Raw genomic sequence first — 17,533 nt, forward strand, 5'->3', positions numbered from 1 at the left:
GGAAGGAAGGAAGCCACTTATTGTCACAGCATCTAGTTATGCATTACCCAGTTAGGTCACAAGGGCTTAAAGTATTTGTGTTGATCTTCTGTTTGCTTTATTAACTTTTCTGCAAAATAAAAAAATTCAGTGATGCTACAGAATCAAGGCCAGAGTCTGAAATAAAAATGCACAGCAACTTTCACATTCACAAATAGGCTTCTGGGTCTTTGTTCCTTAAATTAACATCTTACCACACCACATCAAACCTTCATGAAACGGAAGGATTTTCAAAAGCTATTCATAATCTTACACAGCGTGCCATGACTCAAAGCAAAGAAAGAAATGAAAAATCTGACTGTGTGTCAGCAGGTTTAGGACCCAGGCCTATGAGTATAATGGAACATGTAACAAAAATGTGGGTTTTTTTCTTTTTAATAGAGGGCACGTATTGCGGTGAGACCTGGGAAACTGACACCCTGTTGTGGGTGGGTACAATTGGTGAGCCACAACACCCAATTGGTAGGTCCCTCGTAGCTGGGTGAAATCTGGCCAATGGGACACAGTCCAAATGGTTCGAGGGACCTATTTATACTCATGCACATGACCCAGAGCTTCCTCTTTCGGCGCGTGCATTTGGAACACCCGCCCACCTCTCCCTGCTTTTAGGGCTCTGCTCTTGATCTTGCTATGCTGTCGTGTGTCATTGAGACAGGGGCATGACAGGAATTTTCCCCACGGCTGATTGGCTGATGCCATTTGGGTTTCGCCTGCCACGTAGCAAATCGTCACAACTTGTAAGGTTGCGGATAGGCTTTGGTTCAGGTGATAGGGATGGGAGAATGCTCTTGCCATCCCTATGTGAAAGGTATTCCGTTAAAGGAATCCAGGGACTCAATGGTTTGGTCAACCACTGAGAGAGGGTTGTGCTCATGCCAGAGTCCAGGGGGACATTTGGGTGGTGAAGAGATAGCCTGTTCCCGGCTTTCCGCTTATCCAGATGTTCACCCTAGGCTGACCTATGCTGCAACCCTGGGTCAGCGCTACCTGCATGGCAGGAAGCTAGTCGAACCAGAGCCTATGGAACCAGTCACTTTCTGTAATCAATAAAGTTGTGGCCTAAATTCTGCCAAAAACCAAAACCAAAATTTGAGTCAAGTGTGAATTTATTTAGGCGGGAGGTTTCTAGGTCTGAACACGCAAAAATCATGCACAGCCCCATTCCCATGTCATAGCAGATGTGGGTATGATAAAGGTGTTTAAATAGATGCAACTCGTGGCATCTCAAGGTAGAGCTTGGAGAGAACTCCTAGTGGTGCAGTGATAAATTGCTAGCACATTTGCAAAGCTAAGCAGGATCTGATTTGGTTTCAAATTGGATGGGAGACTGTGTGTTGAGATACCTGCCTTGCAGGGAATTGGACTAGAGGACCCTTGGTCCCTTCTAACTCTACAATTCTGTGATGCTATGAAACCCTGGAGAACTGCTTCCAGTCAGTGAAAACAATTCTGAGCTTGATGGACCATTGGACTGACTCCATATAAAGCATCTTCAAGTGTCTCTTTATTAAAAAATAATAATAATAATGCACGAGGCATCTTCTGTGTTCTATGAAGTTTTGCACTAAATTTCACTCTTAATTAAAGAAATGTTGTGGTTTTCCTCCTTATTCCAACAGCCACATTTATATTTAATTATAGTACCACGCTTTTTTCTCCTGACCTTTTCTGTCTTGGTCATTATTCAGACTGCTTGCCATACTATGCTCTCTCTCCCCACCCCCCCGTTTTTGTGCCCTGCTTGGGTTGAGCTTTGCCATCCATCACTTATAAAGAATGTTCTCAACACCTGCCTTATGTACTTCAGTCAGCTCCTTATTTCTTGGGGTCTATAAAACACATTTGCAACAAATAAGAGCAGTTTTCAGCAGTTTCCCAACTGATGCAACATTGGTTGAATGTGTCTATAAAGAAGCAAAGAAAATATACCCAAATCAATAAATTTGCATACAAGTTGGACATTGCCATGCTGATTAACATTGCAAAGCATTCAAAATAGCACATCCATTTTCTGATCTGGTGTGCCTGTAAATGGATGGCATGCAGAGGTAGAGATTACAGGAAAGAACATGGGATAACCTCTAAGAAAGGGTGAATCAGTCCATTTCCAGTGGTCTATTCCAGAAGTCTGTTTTCCCTCCTTTCCACATTAATTTGAGGGGTTTTTTAATAAAAAAAATAACTAACAGCAAACCTACATGGAAATGTAGGTTTATATCAGAATTCACAGAATTTCCATCCCTAAATTCCTCTGCAATCTCTGCCCTGTGTTTTTACTAGGGATGGGGTTTACTGTTCTTTAACTGATTGTCTCTTCATTGTATTACTGTTATTCAAACATGGTCCATAGCAGTTCATATTTCTTAAACTTGTATGGTTTCAGCCTGGCATAGCAATTCATAAAAATGACATCATTGTTTTAGATTCTCCTGACAGGAATCTGATAATCAATAAATCGTTTATTTAAAGGATGTGTAATAAAAATATATATGACATTTAGTGGGAGTTTTTCATACAAAGCATGGTTTGCGTGAAAAAAATGCTTCTTTAAAAATCATTTATTTTATTCTCAATATAAACTGATTTGCTATGTATAAACAATGTAAACAATTATTTTAGTAAGATTTACATTTTAAATATTCAAATCAACACAAAACATTTTTGCATTACAGAACATTGCACACTGAGGGGGTAGGGCTCTAATGGTCTTTGTCCTGCTCCTTCTCCATCCAGAAAATTGCTTGTATTGTTTCTTCTTCTGTAAGAGAAATAAGTAAAAAACATGATATTAATATATTGTTAATTGACAAGTGATGAGATTAAAGAAAACCTGTGTACTTTAGACTGATCTCAGTTTTTGCTCAGGGAAAATTGATCAGGCTGAACCCCTGATTCAGGTGAGGTGCCATATTTGTTTCTCAACTGCACTACTTCAGACTGCAGATGTGGTACACAACATTAATTGTCTCCCATGGAAACACATAATAGAAGACTCCATGGCAGAGCAAATACTTGTAGCCTAGCCTTCTCAGTACTGGGATATTCCAGTTAGCTGCAAGAATAAACAAAATGCAAAAATGACTGCATCAGTCAGGGGCTACTCCAATCAAAAATTCTATACAGAATGGGAATACATGAAGAAATAGGGTGTTAAAGCAGAACTCTTAATAGGCAAAAAATACGAAAAAAACAAGGTTTTCCATAAGATCTGCAAAATTTGTGTGAAGAATCCCACACATTCCTGTGCAAAATTGCATTCATTTCCCTTTTATGAAGCAACAATCTACTGGCAATCCTCAGGTCAAGTCGGTTTCAATTTCAACAGTCAGGTTGGTTATCTCATACTTGATACCCGACTATTCATGTTTCCCACTTCTTTCTGATTGCTAATGCTGTTGACATGATGCCATTGTTGACAGGATGCCATTACTCCAATGTCAGATGTTCAGATAGCTATAGCTGAACTTTGTCAGAACAGCTTCAAGGGCTGCGAAAGGGTATGGCAGGTGTCCTGACACATCAGGAATCTGTGAGTTCTTATTGCTGCACTATGTTGAAACATCAGCACTGCATGATGGCAGCCCTGAACATGGCTTTAGTATTTCAGAATGCATCCAGGTTGCAATGTGTGTAATATCGAGACCCGTTACAAATGATCCCTTAACAATTAACTTTTGATGCCATTGTACAAGAAACAGTTTGCTGGGTCCAACTAAGGTCCATCTGGTCCAACATTCTATTTACAAATGTTTGAAGCCCGCCATCCCACAACTGGTCATGGGGAGGAATTCTCAAGGCAGATGGCTGGGGTTAATAGAACTTACAAGTTGCATTTTGAACTGGTCAAATGGCTTATTTTCTGTTTCCTTTATTGTACGCTTCTCAAAGGAAGCTAAAATTATGCTGAGCAGCCACCTCTCTCTCCACTCAGGCAGTTCTTCTGGGAAGACACTAAATCTGAGGCAGCTAACAAGGTCCTTGGGATCTCGTTGGCCAGTGGTCAGGAATCATGAATTTTGTAAGCTGAAAAGCTTCTGAAGGGCACCATGAAATAGCACATGATTCAGTTGGTTAACAGATATGTTTGCGTCTTGAGGCCCCAAGACCCACCCCCAAAATAAATACACACAGACACTTATATTAGTTTAAGTTTTTGTGCAAATTTTGGCCACAACTTTATTGAAATATAATCACGTGAGAGGCATTGGCTTAGGCATTGACTCCCCACTATAACTGACTCCACCTCTCAGGGTGATCGTTCAATGGGGTAAACCAAACGAGGGAGCAAGGTTGATGGGGACCAACCTAAACTCACCCCGGGGTTCCTGTGGTCCTGGCATGGCCCTAGCCCCTCAGACGAGATCTAGGACTTCAGACGAGATCCAGGACCCCCAGATTCCTTTAACAGAATACCCAATTCCTGGAGGGGCAGGTGATGGCTGCACCTCCCCTCCCAACAATCCAACTGAGCCAATGCCAAACTGCCACCTTACAAGTTGTGACGATTTGCTAAGGGGTAGGTGAAAACCAAATGGCTAAAAGCCAATCTGCCAAATGGAAAAAATTCCTACCCAGCCCCTGTTCCAAAACAGGCGACCCAAACCAAAGCAAGGCCAAGCGACTCTACCTAAACTAGGGAGGGTGGCCGGGTGTTCAGCTGTGCAAATGCAAGTGCCCCACTTGCACCACACTGCTGCTTTTAAAGCCCCTGGGATCACGCCACCCACTGGCTATTGGCTAAAACAGCCTGGCATGATCCCAGGGGAATAGCCAGGACTTCCTGCTCCCCCCCCCCATTTTAACCCTGTCAGGTGAGCTCTTGGGTCCTGAGCGCAACCAGGACCCTCTGTTATGAGGATCCCATTAGTGTGCCTAGTATCAAGCCTACTGCACAAAGGTAAAATTTATATTCGTTGCTCTACCCATTTTTGACTCTGGCCCCACCTACTACTGGCATGTGGTCATTGGCAAGTTGCCCAGAAAGGAACATGGAACTGGAGGGGGGGGGAATCCCATCCTTGGTTTAAGGGAAAGGTGGAGCAAATAAATTCTCCCACACCTTGGGACACTAATCAAAGCTGAGACAGCATTTAAGTAGAATAGGAGTGCACAGCCGTGCTCATTAACAAGAGCCCAATACATTACCGGAGAACTTGATTCACAGCCTGCATGGCATTCATTGGAAAGCTCTTGGTGTCCTACTAGCTAAAAAGTGAATAAGAGCTTAAGCTGTACTGATTTAGGTGGCAGTATTAATGACATTAAGTGCGAGAGAGAGACAAGGAGAGTGAATTGACATTCTACATGGCAAAGGAGCAGGCTGCAGAAGAAGAAGAAAATCTGTGGAATTATGAGAAACTCTGGCAGAGAGGTCATTTAAGCAGTGACACTACTATTGCTGTGATCAGAATGAACAAGAAAGGGTGATAGCCGAGCCCTTCAAAAACATTCATTAATCCAGAGGTTATCCCCTCTCTTGCAACTTCACCTAAGTGCAGTCAGTGTCTGAATTTTAAATGTGGATCTTTTTGCCCCCTTTTCTGTATGCGGCATTCAATGAATAAATCATAACACTGATACACATCTGTGTATAAAACAAAACAGGCAGTGCTTAGGAAAGAGAGAAAGGGGAGTCTCTTTTCTGCAAATCTATCTGACGTGCACTTCTGACACCTCTACAGGACAACACTCTTCCCATATTTTCAAATGTGGTAAAACTTATGCAAAATTTTCGGAAATATGCAATCATGATGGGGCCCTGTTGCTGTCTGGTGCGCTCAGGTCTTTCACCATTCACGGGGGGGGGGGTGTTACTCAAATTATGTTGCATGCACATGGATACTAAAGGCCAGTATTGAAGAGGAATAAAAAGCTGTGTCTGTTTGGACTATGGTTAGGCTTGCATTGGTACCCCCGGAAAAAAACAACCCCTTTGTGTATTTTGCTCTTTTTTCAGAACATAAAATGTGAACTGATAACCTTAACATAAGACTGAATTTTTGTTCCAGAAAGGGAACATGTGATTGGGGGTGTGCGTGTGAATGTGGAAAGGAATCTTGATGAAGAAAATCTCTGATCCCTGTTGAGTGGTGTTAGAAAACTTTGGGTTCCTTGCCTGAAATTGTGAGATAAAGGCCATCTAACTTGTCATTACCTGTAATGCAAGTCCACTTTTTGTCCTTTTAGCAATCACACTGCAGAAATCAAGACACAGCATCTTAGACTTGTATGGAACTATTTCCCCCCCCCTATATTTTTATTCTGATTTTCAGTTTCACTAGTCATGTTACATTAAACTTACCACTTTTTTCTGCATATTTCTTTATGCAGAGCAACAATTTTGCTCCCCACCCCACCACCCAACAGCAGAAATAAGTCACACACTCCCCCACCCCAAGACCAATTACCCTGGTTTGAGAAATTCAGATTGTATAATAGGAAGGAAGATAAAGTGTGTGAGTAGTTGGAAATGTATCCCTTAGCAAGAATTTTAATGTTGCCTCCATCAATGGAACTTCTGAACAAAATGTTTCAGCCTATGTGTGTCTATGTGTGCGTAAAAGGAAATAATACATGGAGCTCTCAAACAAGCCTATGCAAATTGTACTGGAACATCTTATTATTTTACAGAGTTCGGCATATAAAATGCGGCACAATATTATCCACTTCCTCTGCAAATAGTAAATTAAGTGAATTGAACTCATGAGTGGCATGTCTTCTCCCTACTTTCCCAGGCAGTGAAACATTCCAGGGGCAGACTCAAGATGTTATGGACTGGCTAAATGTAGAGGAGTGGTGGAAGTCACCAGCTGAGGAAGAAGAAGAAGAGTTTGGATTTGATATCCCGCTTTATCACTACCCAAAGAAGTCTCAAAGCGGCTAACAATCTCCTTTCCCTTCCTCCCCCCACAACAAACACTCTGTGAGGTGAGTGGGGCTGAGAGACTTTAGAGAAGTGTGACTGGCCCAAGGTCACCCAGCAGCTGCATGTGAAGGAGCGGAGACGCGAACCCGGTTCACCAGATTACGAATCTACCGCTCTTAACCACTACACCACACTGACCCTCTAAAGTTCTACACCACACACTGGAACTCCCAAGGGAACCCCCAAGGGAAGAAGGCTCAGAGCCTGGGGATTGGTGTTGGGACAACGGTGAGTGGTCAGAGGGAGACAACTGGGGAGAGGAGGAAGCTGAAGAGGTAACAGGGTTTAGTGAGGAGGAAGAGTCTGTGGCAGTGAGAACCAGAGATAGACAAGGAAGCTGGAGAGGGGGTTGGGGGCAAGAGGCAGAGATGTGTCACACTGGCGAGGAAGCCAGAGTGTCTCCTCCTCCTGCTGTGACCAGCTCCTCTGCCCCCTGGTCTGAAGGTTTGAAGAGGGAGAAGCAAGGACAGACAAGACAAGGTAGGGGGGTTCCGGGTTGCCAGTGGCAACACACACCTGTAGGACCACTGCCACCTTGCTCTCTGCTCTCTCTCCAACCAAGCAAGAGGCATCATCACAGTTCAAGAACACATTCCAGCCATGCAAAAGCATGCTTGCTTGTACTTAATGCCTTGCAATTAAGATATCTCTTCACTGAAATGGAATACAGTGGTACCTCGGGTTAAGAACTTAATTCGTTCTGGAGCTCTGTTCTTAACCTGAAACTGTTCTTAACCTAAGGTACCACTTTAGCTAATGGGGCCTCCTGCTGCTGCCGCACTGCCACCCTGCGATTTCTGTTCTCATCCTGAAGCAAAGTTCTTAACCCGAGGTACTATTTCTGGGTTAGCGGAGTCTGTAACCCGAAGCGTCTGTAACCTGAAGCATCTGTAACCCGAGGTACCACTGTACGGTATCTTACCCCCTTAAGCTCTTTGGAAGAGTTGCCATCACATGTGAATAAACATATATAAGAACTGTTATGACCACAATCTCCTACAAGGATGCCTTGCTGACCTTGGGGTCTCTTTCTCACACCTGCTTATGCCTATGTTAAGCCCCAATAAACCCCACACCACAGTAAGTGACATAACAGTCTGTTATCAGAGCCCTTGGTCTTTGGTCAGAGAAGAGAAGTTCAAATAAAATGCATCAGTGTATAGAATGTCTGTAAAAAATGCACCCATCTGTTTTTGAGATGCCGTAGTTCATTCACTGTCCTCTACAATGCATTTATTTTATTTCCCCCTCTCGCTTCAGCTTCATGGGAATACAGCAAATAAGACAGGTTAATCTTGGAGGATAATAAACTGATGTGTGAAAGATATTTGGCTCTGGCTGTGCATTGAAATTCAACAGGAGAAGATATGGGGAGTTTATCCACTGTTTGTATGTCTTTCAATTATAGGAGTTGGGTCCAGCTGCTACTTTGTATCAGATCAGACAGAGCAATGCTAATATCTAGATGGAATCATTTCATATCCCTACAATGGCTCCCCGTTCTCCAAAATGAAAATTGTATAGATTATGGACTTTTTGTTAAGACCTTATTTCATTGCTTTTCTCTGTTTATGATAACACTGTATATTAACCTCTTCATTGCTCCTTGAGCAGAAAGACAGGATGGAATAATAGTACAGAGACCAAGCTGTTTTTGTGTATGTTTGCTCCACACTATTTCTTTGCTAAATATTGTGTATCACTGTTTCCGCACACTGTCACACTCTCGCCGTGTGTGCACATGCATGAACACACCCACACGCTCACTGAGTTGCACACAATGTTGATTCCAAGAAAGAAAATTGCTCTTACAATTGCTTCTAAGTCCATGCTATTGAACTCCAAGTACATATCCCACCATTTCTCTCAAAGCTTCTCTGCTCCATGAAATAAAGCCAATAAGCTGAGTGTCTCTTCCAGGTAGGGATGGGGGCGGGAATTGTTAGGTGCACATTTGTGAACCAACCTTCTTCACACATCTATATTCTGTTTGTGAAATCATACAGTCTCTGTGTGCAAGGAAATGCACAAACTGGGCATAGTGCAGAATGCAAGGGCTTATCTGATGTCAATAGAAACTTTTTACCCCCCCCCTCTCTCAAAAGAAAGTTTTGGAGAGGTCATAGTGACTTTCTGTTCCTTCCTTCTCCACTAAGAATGATTCCTGAATTCAACTGCCTCAAAGTAGCCTATATGTACCCTTTATGGGCAAACTGGGGAAGACTTTGATCAGCTGGTAGTAAAGCTTGAAACCTTGTGGATATGAACATAAATTCCAAATGCTGCAAAAGAGGGACACCGTGACACATGTAAAGCAAACTATGGCTTAGCAACATCACACAAACGTGCAGGCTCTGTGAGAGGACCTCACAACTGCTTTGCTTCTCCCTCTCATTAGATCCAGAACTCATGGTCAAACAATCTCTCCCTCACTAACCATGAGATGCAGCCAAGAAGAAACCTTAGTCTGGGCCTGAGCCCAGTGAGGAGAGAGCTTAAATGAGTTCTAGTTTGGATAACATGCTGACTCAAACCTTGGCTTGGCTGAGCACAGCATGGCAGTACAGAGGACCAGGGAGGAAGGAAGTGGCAAAAATCTCCTGTCTGAGAGCCCTCAAGTTCACGTGATCTGCTTGCGCCATAGTATGGCAAACTGTACTTCACCAATCTGAGTGAGGATTGCTCCCTCAATTTACCGATGATCAACTTCTGTTTGGCTCTTCCTGTCTCATGTAGTACCTCAAACTGCTAATTTCCCCTCCCGCTTCCTATCAGGGACATCTGTTATGTGCATTTTCATTCATTTCCCAACATTTACATGCTGCTGTATTGTAATAAAACCTCACAGGGCACACTTCACCCTGTTATATGCATTCATCTAAGAATTACTTGGCTTGACTTCCGAATTGCAAAATTCAGAGAAGTGCAAATTTTGAATTGAATTTCTCTACCCACCCATACTTAAATGGGATTGAAGGGACTTGGAATCTAACAATGTCTAGAGGGCCACAGGGTAACTATTGCGGGGCATTATTTTAAGCTTTGGATCACAGTGAAAGTATTGACCTAAAGTCACACACATGCATTTGGAAATTGAAATATGGTTTCAAGGGGCAATGATGAAACAGAGAAGGCATATAGGGAAATGGGTGCTGGAAGAGTGTCCCAAATACTAAACTCAACTACAAGTTAGTAACAGAGTTCGCTAATATGCATAAGTGTTTTTGGCACAGATCAATACAGATATTAATAATGGATCTTTTCCTATGGTTGATATATTTGATTGCCTCTTAGAGAAAAGCTGAAAACTCACTTAAGCCTTCTTGCAAGTAAAAATACATTGTGTGTGTGTGTGTAATATTTGAAAGCTATTTGAAAGCTATTTTTACCTTTTAAAGTATATATTATATTAACAGGGCATTTTGTCAAGAAGTTATGTGATTCTTGACTTGTAAGAGCTATTTCTTCTCCTATTAAAATAGGCAGCCTTCTTGGGATGTTTATTTTGCTTTGAGAATCTGTTGAAAGACAGTTTATGCTCATCAGAGTTCTGGGAATATCCCATTCATTTTCAAAAGGAACTGAATAGCTTGCACAAACGTCATTGCAAATGTTTTTAATCAATGGAATTGTAGATACTTTTTATGATAATGTCATGCAGCTAAACCCTTTCCCGCTGAAGCATAAAATATCTAGCAGTACAAAGAAATTGGCACACACTAGTCAGGAGAAACACAAAACAGAGTCTTTAGTATATTGGGTGTTTGGGCCTCCTTTAAGATGAATTAAGTTGCCTACAGAGGATTAAGAAACGTGGTTGGAAACAGAGAGGGAGAAGAAATGAATTCAGAGTAAAGGGAGGGAAATATGCAAAATGAAGGGAGTTAGATATGGGAATAAAAATTCCCCGTAACTTAACTTTGAGGTTGAAAACAGTAGGTTAGTATTCAGAATATTCAGTTTGCTGCAAATGATTCTGAAATTTTAAGTGGGAACACTTTTTAATAATAATAACACAGTTAGACTATTCTCTGAGGGTTTCAATTTTTTCTTTCAGTTCTTTCAGCTGTTGCATAGAGGACAAGGTGGGATAAAAAGATACTCTTGAAATGTGTTACCATGTGAATTTCTCTATCTGCTTTTTTCTTTTGTGACTGTGTTAGCCACTTCCCAGCCACCCTGGGTCTGGAGCATTATGAGGAAGGGAGATCTGATCACAAAAGAGTGTAGCCCTCTGAGTGCATCTTCCTCTCCCCACTTGCTGACACTTGTTAACAAAATTTCCCTACAAGGCAGTCCAATTATCAATTAGCCCAAATACTTTCCTGAGGTTCTGGAGGCCCCTCTGAATAGCACAGTTTATGCTTTGGGGCGTGATGATGCTTAAAACAGATGAGACCATGAGGTTTTATGAAGCAAAGTAAGAGTTTAATAAGAAGGGGAAATAAGGAGTTTTAAAAAACAGATATTGCAATGAAGGGTGCCAGAAACCCTGCAAATTCCTAATGGAGCAAAAGGACAGAGTGATATCCGTAATCCTCTCCTCCTGCTATAAGCTTATTGTAGTTTCTTCCTATGATGCTCTTGCATTCTCACCATTTGACCCTTTTCATAGACTTTTCGTATGCCGGGTTGTCAAGTCATGTGACCAAGCTGAACAGCCTTAGGACCTAGCCTGAATTCCCACCATTTCTGGCTCCATCTCCACCGCACCCCTGAAACACTCATCTTTCAAGGCTTATGCCAACGTAGGATCAGTCAGCTAGGTCCTGGCACATATCTGGTTAGGCCAAGGATCAAGGAGTTAAGGAGGTGTAGCACAGCTGCCCCAGGAATGCTCCAGCTCGTCCTGTCAGATCTTGCTACAGGATTGCTCCTCTATTCTCCCACTGGCTTCTGAATATAGCTATTTCTAGATTTTTAGAGGAGATTTTTTTTTGAAGAAAAAAAAATGCTAGTTGGTGTATTAAGAGCTATTTAAATATAAAATAAAGGGTTCCATTTTCTAGACTAAAACAGAGTAGAAAAAGACTGGATAATGAATACTCCTACGTTTGCTAACTGAAATAAAACCTGTGTTAAATAATTAGTGCAGAGGGAAATTTAGTCTTCACCCTCCTAAGGAAGGAACCTTTGATACTTTACAGCAAATAACTGCTTATCCACAAATACACACAATGGGCAAAAACAACCAAATAAGGAAATGATAGACATGTGGATGGAGCCATTGGAAGAACATAGCAGATCTAATAAGATTCAGTCATGATCTAGTGACAAACATTCAAAGATAGAACATCCCCCAGAGAGTGCTGGACTTTGACAGATGTTGCTTTGTTACTTATTTAGGTTATATGCAACATGAAACAAGGGAGCACAGATTTTGGTTATGTTCAGCAGCTGTACAGCCATTACCAAGGCCATCATTTAGAGTGCATTTGTGAACCTGGCAACCTTGCAATATGCTCACTGCTCTTCTGAAGAGACAGTTGCACAGATGCTAAACCATAAGGCAGGCAGCAATCATGGGGGAGACAGGAGCCATAAAATCAATGAGGACATTATTATCCTTCCCAAAATACAGGAGGAAAGGCATTTGTAAAGTCTGTAAAGGGAGAGATAGTGTGTCCATATTGGAAAAAGCAAATCCTTCTACGTTTCTGTGTGTGTGGAAAACCTATAGGTTTGATGACACCTTAAATAGGAATATAGATTGATTTTCTTTAAATAACCATTACAGTGCAACCTAAACATTGCATCATCGTTGCATTTTCTCATTATCAGCCTAAAAAGGTCTTGCTTCTCCTTGCCTTTACCTCTGAAACCACGGTAATACAAACTATGTGACAAAAGAGAAATTCTTTTATGACTCAGTCCTGTGAGCTGGTTCCAAAATGATACCAGTGAGACTTAAGTGTACACAGAAACACTTTAATAATGTCCCTTCTGTGGAGGCAGTGAACCCACCTCATGGTGGGTTGTGCTGCGCTCTGGCAGCCAAGGATAAGAAATGCTATTTGGTGTCAGGGACTGGGCAGAGGAGGAATGGTGGAGACCGCCTCCCCAGCCTGACCCTTCCAGAGAAGAAGAAGACAGTTCAGAAGTACAACAGGGGTTGGAGGGAGATCACAGCTCAGAGGCAGATGAGGGGGAAATCTGGGAAAGAATGGGAGAGGTGGAGGAGGAGGAGGAGGAGGAAGCTGCTGGACATAGTGTCTTTAGGAAGCATTCCAGACCACCCTCGTCCCAGAACCTGACGATCCTTGAAAGTAGGAGAGCAAAGAACTCAAAGGCAGAGGACACTTCTCAGCACCTGTAGTGATGAGGAAGTGGGACAGATGGAGGGGCAATGCCATTATTCTAAGTGGCTGCATCCCCAACCCTCTCTCTGTGAATATTGAATAAAGGCAGATGGTAAGGACTTTTCCTTGTCTTGTCCATTCCTGGCAACCTGCCGTGGGGGTTGGTTCCTCTTCTGCCTGACTCAGCTTTATCAATTACGTTTCTGGCCAGGTAAAAGCATTCAAGGAGGGCATGGGACAAGGCCAGTGAAAAATGGGTCTGGGAAGAATGGGAGTGGTCTGGGGGGCATTGCCTGAGGGAGCCAGGATGAGATACCAGGGTGCTGCATTTGGTCTCCAGGATTGGGGTTCCTTCCCCCTGAAGCACCCAATAAATAACAACAACAACAACTCTGTACTCATACAGTGGTACCTCAGGTTAAGTACTTAGTTTGTTCAGGAGGTCCGTTCTTAACCTGAAACTGTTCTTAACCTGAAGCACCACATTAGCTAATGGGGCCTCCTGCTGCTGCCACGCTGCCGGAGCACAATTTCTGTTCTCATCCTGAAGCAAAGTTTTTAACCTGAGGTACTATTTCTGGGTTAGTGGAGTCTGTAACCTGAAGCGTATGTAACCTGAAGCGTATTTAACCCGAGGTACCACTGTATAAGGAAAATAGCATTTGAATATAGTAGAATTATCAAGCAAAACATGTTTGCTTTTTTTTTTTTTAGCAAACATATAGGACCCAAATGGGTTGGCCCATGTCATGTGTTCAGCACCTCAAAGAAGCACTCGTCTGTTGAAGGCTAACTGCTCCTTCTCTGGAGGTGGTCAACACACATCATAGTGGGATCTACTGAAGTTGAACCACCCACAGGGTAGGATAGGGGCATGTCTAATGGACAAACACCAGCTGTCAGGCAACAGAGGAACCAACCTCCACAGCTGGTTGCCAGGAATGTTCAAGACAAGGGAAAGTCCTTCCAATTTTCTTTTTTCCAATACTCACAGAGAGAGGCTTGTAAAGCAGCATCTTTGAATAATGATGTTGCCGTGAGTGTGTCTGCACCTCCCCCCTCTCTCCCTTCATGTGTCATCACTATGGGTGCTGAGAAGTGCCCTCTGCCTCTGAGATCTCTTCTCTCCTACTTTCAATGCCCGCTGGGTTCTGGGAGAGGGAGGTCTGGAATGCTTCCTAAAGACTGAGTCCATCAGCTGTGGCTCCCTGATGTTTCTTCTTCCTCCTCCTCTCCCATTATTTCCCAGCTCTGCCCAGTCACTGACATGCTGTGAGCAGGGACCTCTGACTTCTGAGTGGCTGGACTGTAGCTGCTTTACAAAGATAACAGCATATTGCTCCACCCACTTTTACCCCTGGCCTCCACTCGGGTAGCCCCTGCAAAGTGGCAATGTGACCCTTGTTGTTGTTGTTTAGTCGTTTAGTCGTGTCCGACTCTTCGTGACCCCATGGACCAGAGCACGCCAGGCACGCCTGTCTTCCACTGCCTCCCGCAGTTTAGTCAAACTCATGCTGGTAGCTTCAAGAACACTATCCAACCATCTCGTCCTCTGTCGTCCCCTTCTCCTTGTGCCCTCCATCTTTCCCAACATCAGGGGCTTTGCCAGGGAGTCTTCTCTTCTCATGAGGTGGCCAAAGTATTGGAGCCTCAGCTTCATGATCTGCACTTCCGGTGAGCACCCAGGGCTGATTTCCTTAAGAATGGGTAGGTTTGATCTTCTTGCAGTCCATGGGACTCTCAGGAGTCTCCTCCATAATTCAAAAACATCAATTCTTCGTCGATCAGCCTTCTTTATGGTCCAGCTCTCACTTCCATACATCACTACTGGGAAAACCATGTGACGCTTAGGGGGAGAAATATCCCCCACCCATTCACAGATCCCAAAGGATAGAGTCACTCATTACATAAAACCAGTAGATAAGCCAGAAATACAGGTGTACTGGATCATAGGGGCTCTGAAATTTGGATTATGTGTTGAGGAGTGGCTTTACTGCCATTTCTACCCTTCATTTCTGGGAGAGAAAGGCAAGGTTCCCGGTTTGCATCTACAAATAGGGCAGAAATACAGGAAAGAAATGCTTCATTATCTTGGGGACAGAGGCCACGGAAATCTGCCTAGGGTCTATGAAGGAGGCACTTGCTCAATTGCAACCTTTCAGATCTTCTGGCAGCTGCATGAATTTAATTTGAAATGTAATATGTAAACATGGCTGCAGTAATTTGCAAAGCTGCAAAAAGCACATCCTCTCCCTCTCCTTCTCCTTTCTTCCTGCAAGCAAGGGAGATAAAAACAAAGCAAAACCCTTGTGCATCTCTTATTGGAATTCTGATTTCTGGACCCTTCAGGCACATGTCACTTTTACCAGTGAGCCTCTCACTGAGCAAGTAGCTTTCCATTATTAACAAATGATCAAATTTCAGTCTACTGGAACATGAATGCTCTCCAGCAGAAGATGAGACACCACTCGCAGCCTTTTGTAATTTATTGTGGTATCATCTCCCTGCTAATTGGTCTCTAAGCATTTCATTTGTCTCCAAACCAACCTCTCTGAGCACCGAGAACTGCCATACATTAGATAGAAGGCCTTCCGGCACCCTGTCAGAATCTTTTGGCAAACAGCAGCTACTGTTTACATGATAGTGCAATTCTAGTGTTGAAGCCACAGCAGCGGCACATATACATACAATCTGTCAGAAACCATGTTAGCAAAACTGTTTGCTTCTTTTTGTGCAAGGCCAAGTTTGCCCTGTAGCATTGACTATAAATAATTCCAAAGCACATTTGCCAGTGTGCTGAACCGAACAACAGGATCCTTCTATGCAAAGATTCAGCACCATGCAGTTGAAGCAGAACCTCAGAGATGCATAAAGGATATTTCCTGGTCCCCCGTTGGAAACGCCAACACAAATAGTCTCTTTCTATAAAGGTTACACTTCAACGTCAAATTGGATCTAACTCTCACGAAAGAAACTGATGCCACTAAAAGGAGGTGCAAAGCAGACTACTGGGGGTGCACAATTTATTTATCTTTTTGGTATGGAATCATACACACAGAGAGGATGGTCCCAGTGTGTTTCTGGCCATATAATTCTTATTGAGGAAAATATATGGGGGCATCCTCAAGAAATAATTACAGTGGGAGCCTATCCACTTCTATTAAAAAATACAGCAGCAGTACTAATTCTCACTTGTACATTTGGATAAAAATCCTGCCTCTTGAACTATCAAGGGCTTTTTTTAAAAAAAAAACCATTCATGGCAAAGAAGACCTCAAAATGCTTCAATATTTGACAAATATTAGAATATATGCTGCCTGTAGGTGTGCACTGGTGCTCAGAGGCAGTTAGGAATTACTTGTGCTAGACAGACAGGAGAAGAAACACACTCGCAGATCTTTCCAGAAGTTCAGGGGCCTACTGAGGATTTTGTAGCCTGTTTGCCAACATTTTGATTTGATCTTACCGGTAGCATTCTGAACTGGTCCTGCCACCAGCAAATGCAATCTTAACCAATAATTCCAAATCATCGGCCTAATTATAGATTATATGAAATTCAGATTTTTCTCCAATTTAAGAATGACTGCTGAACAAACAAGAAATGGCACATTTGACCTTTAAAGATGTTGACCTTTAAAGCCCTAAACAGCCTCGGCCCAGTATACCTGAAGGAGTGTCTCCACCCCCATTGTTCTGCCTGGACACTGAGGTCCAGCGCCAAGGGCCTTCTGGCAGTTCGCTCACTGTGAGAAGCAAAGCAACAGGGAACCATGCAGAGGGCCTTCTCGGTAGTGGCGCCCGCCCTGTGGAATGCTCTCCCATCAGATGTCAAAGAGATAAAGAACTACCTGACATTTAGAAGACATCTGAAGGCAGCCCTGTTCAGGGAAGTTTTTAATGTGACATTTTAGTGTATTTTTAATCTTTGTTGGAAGATTGGCACTCAGAGTAGCTGGGGAAACCCAGCCAGATGGGTGGAGTACAAATAAATTATTATTATTATTATTATTATTATTATTATTATTATTACCATGTCTGCTCAGAAGTGAATCCAACAGAATATAGTAGAGTTTACTCCCATATAAGTGGGGTTAACAACAACAACAACAACATACTGGGAGTCAACGTAGGCCTTTCAGGACCAGTGTTATATAGTCTCTGCAGCCACTCCCAGTTACCAGTGTAGCTGCCACATTCTGGATTAATTGTAGTTCAAAAGTAGCTCCACATAGAGTGCATTGCAGTAGTTCAAGCGGGAGATAACCAGAGC

This window comes from Podarcis cretensis (assembly GCF_951804945.1).
Source record: "Podarcis cretensis genome assembly, chromosome: 4".
Lineage (NCBI taxonomy): Eukaryota > Metazoa > Chordata > Lepidosauria > Squamata > Lacertidae > Podarcis > Podarcis cretensis.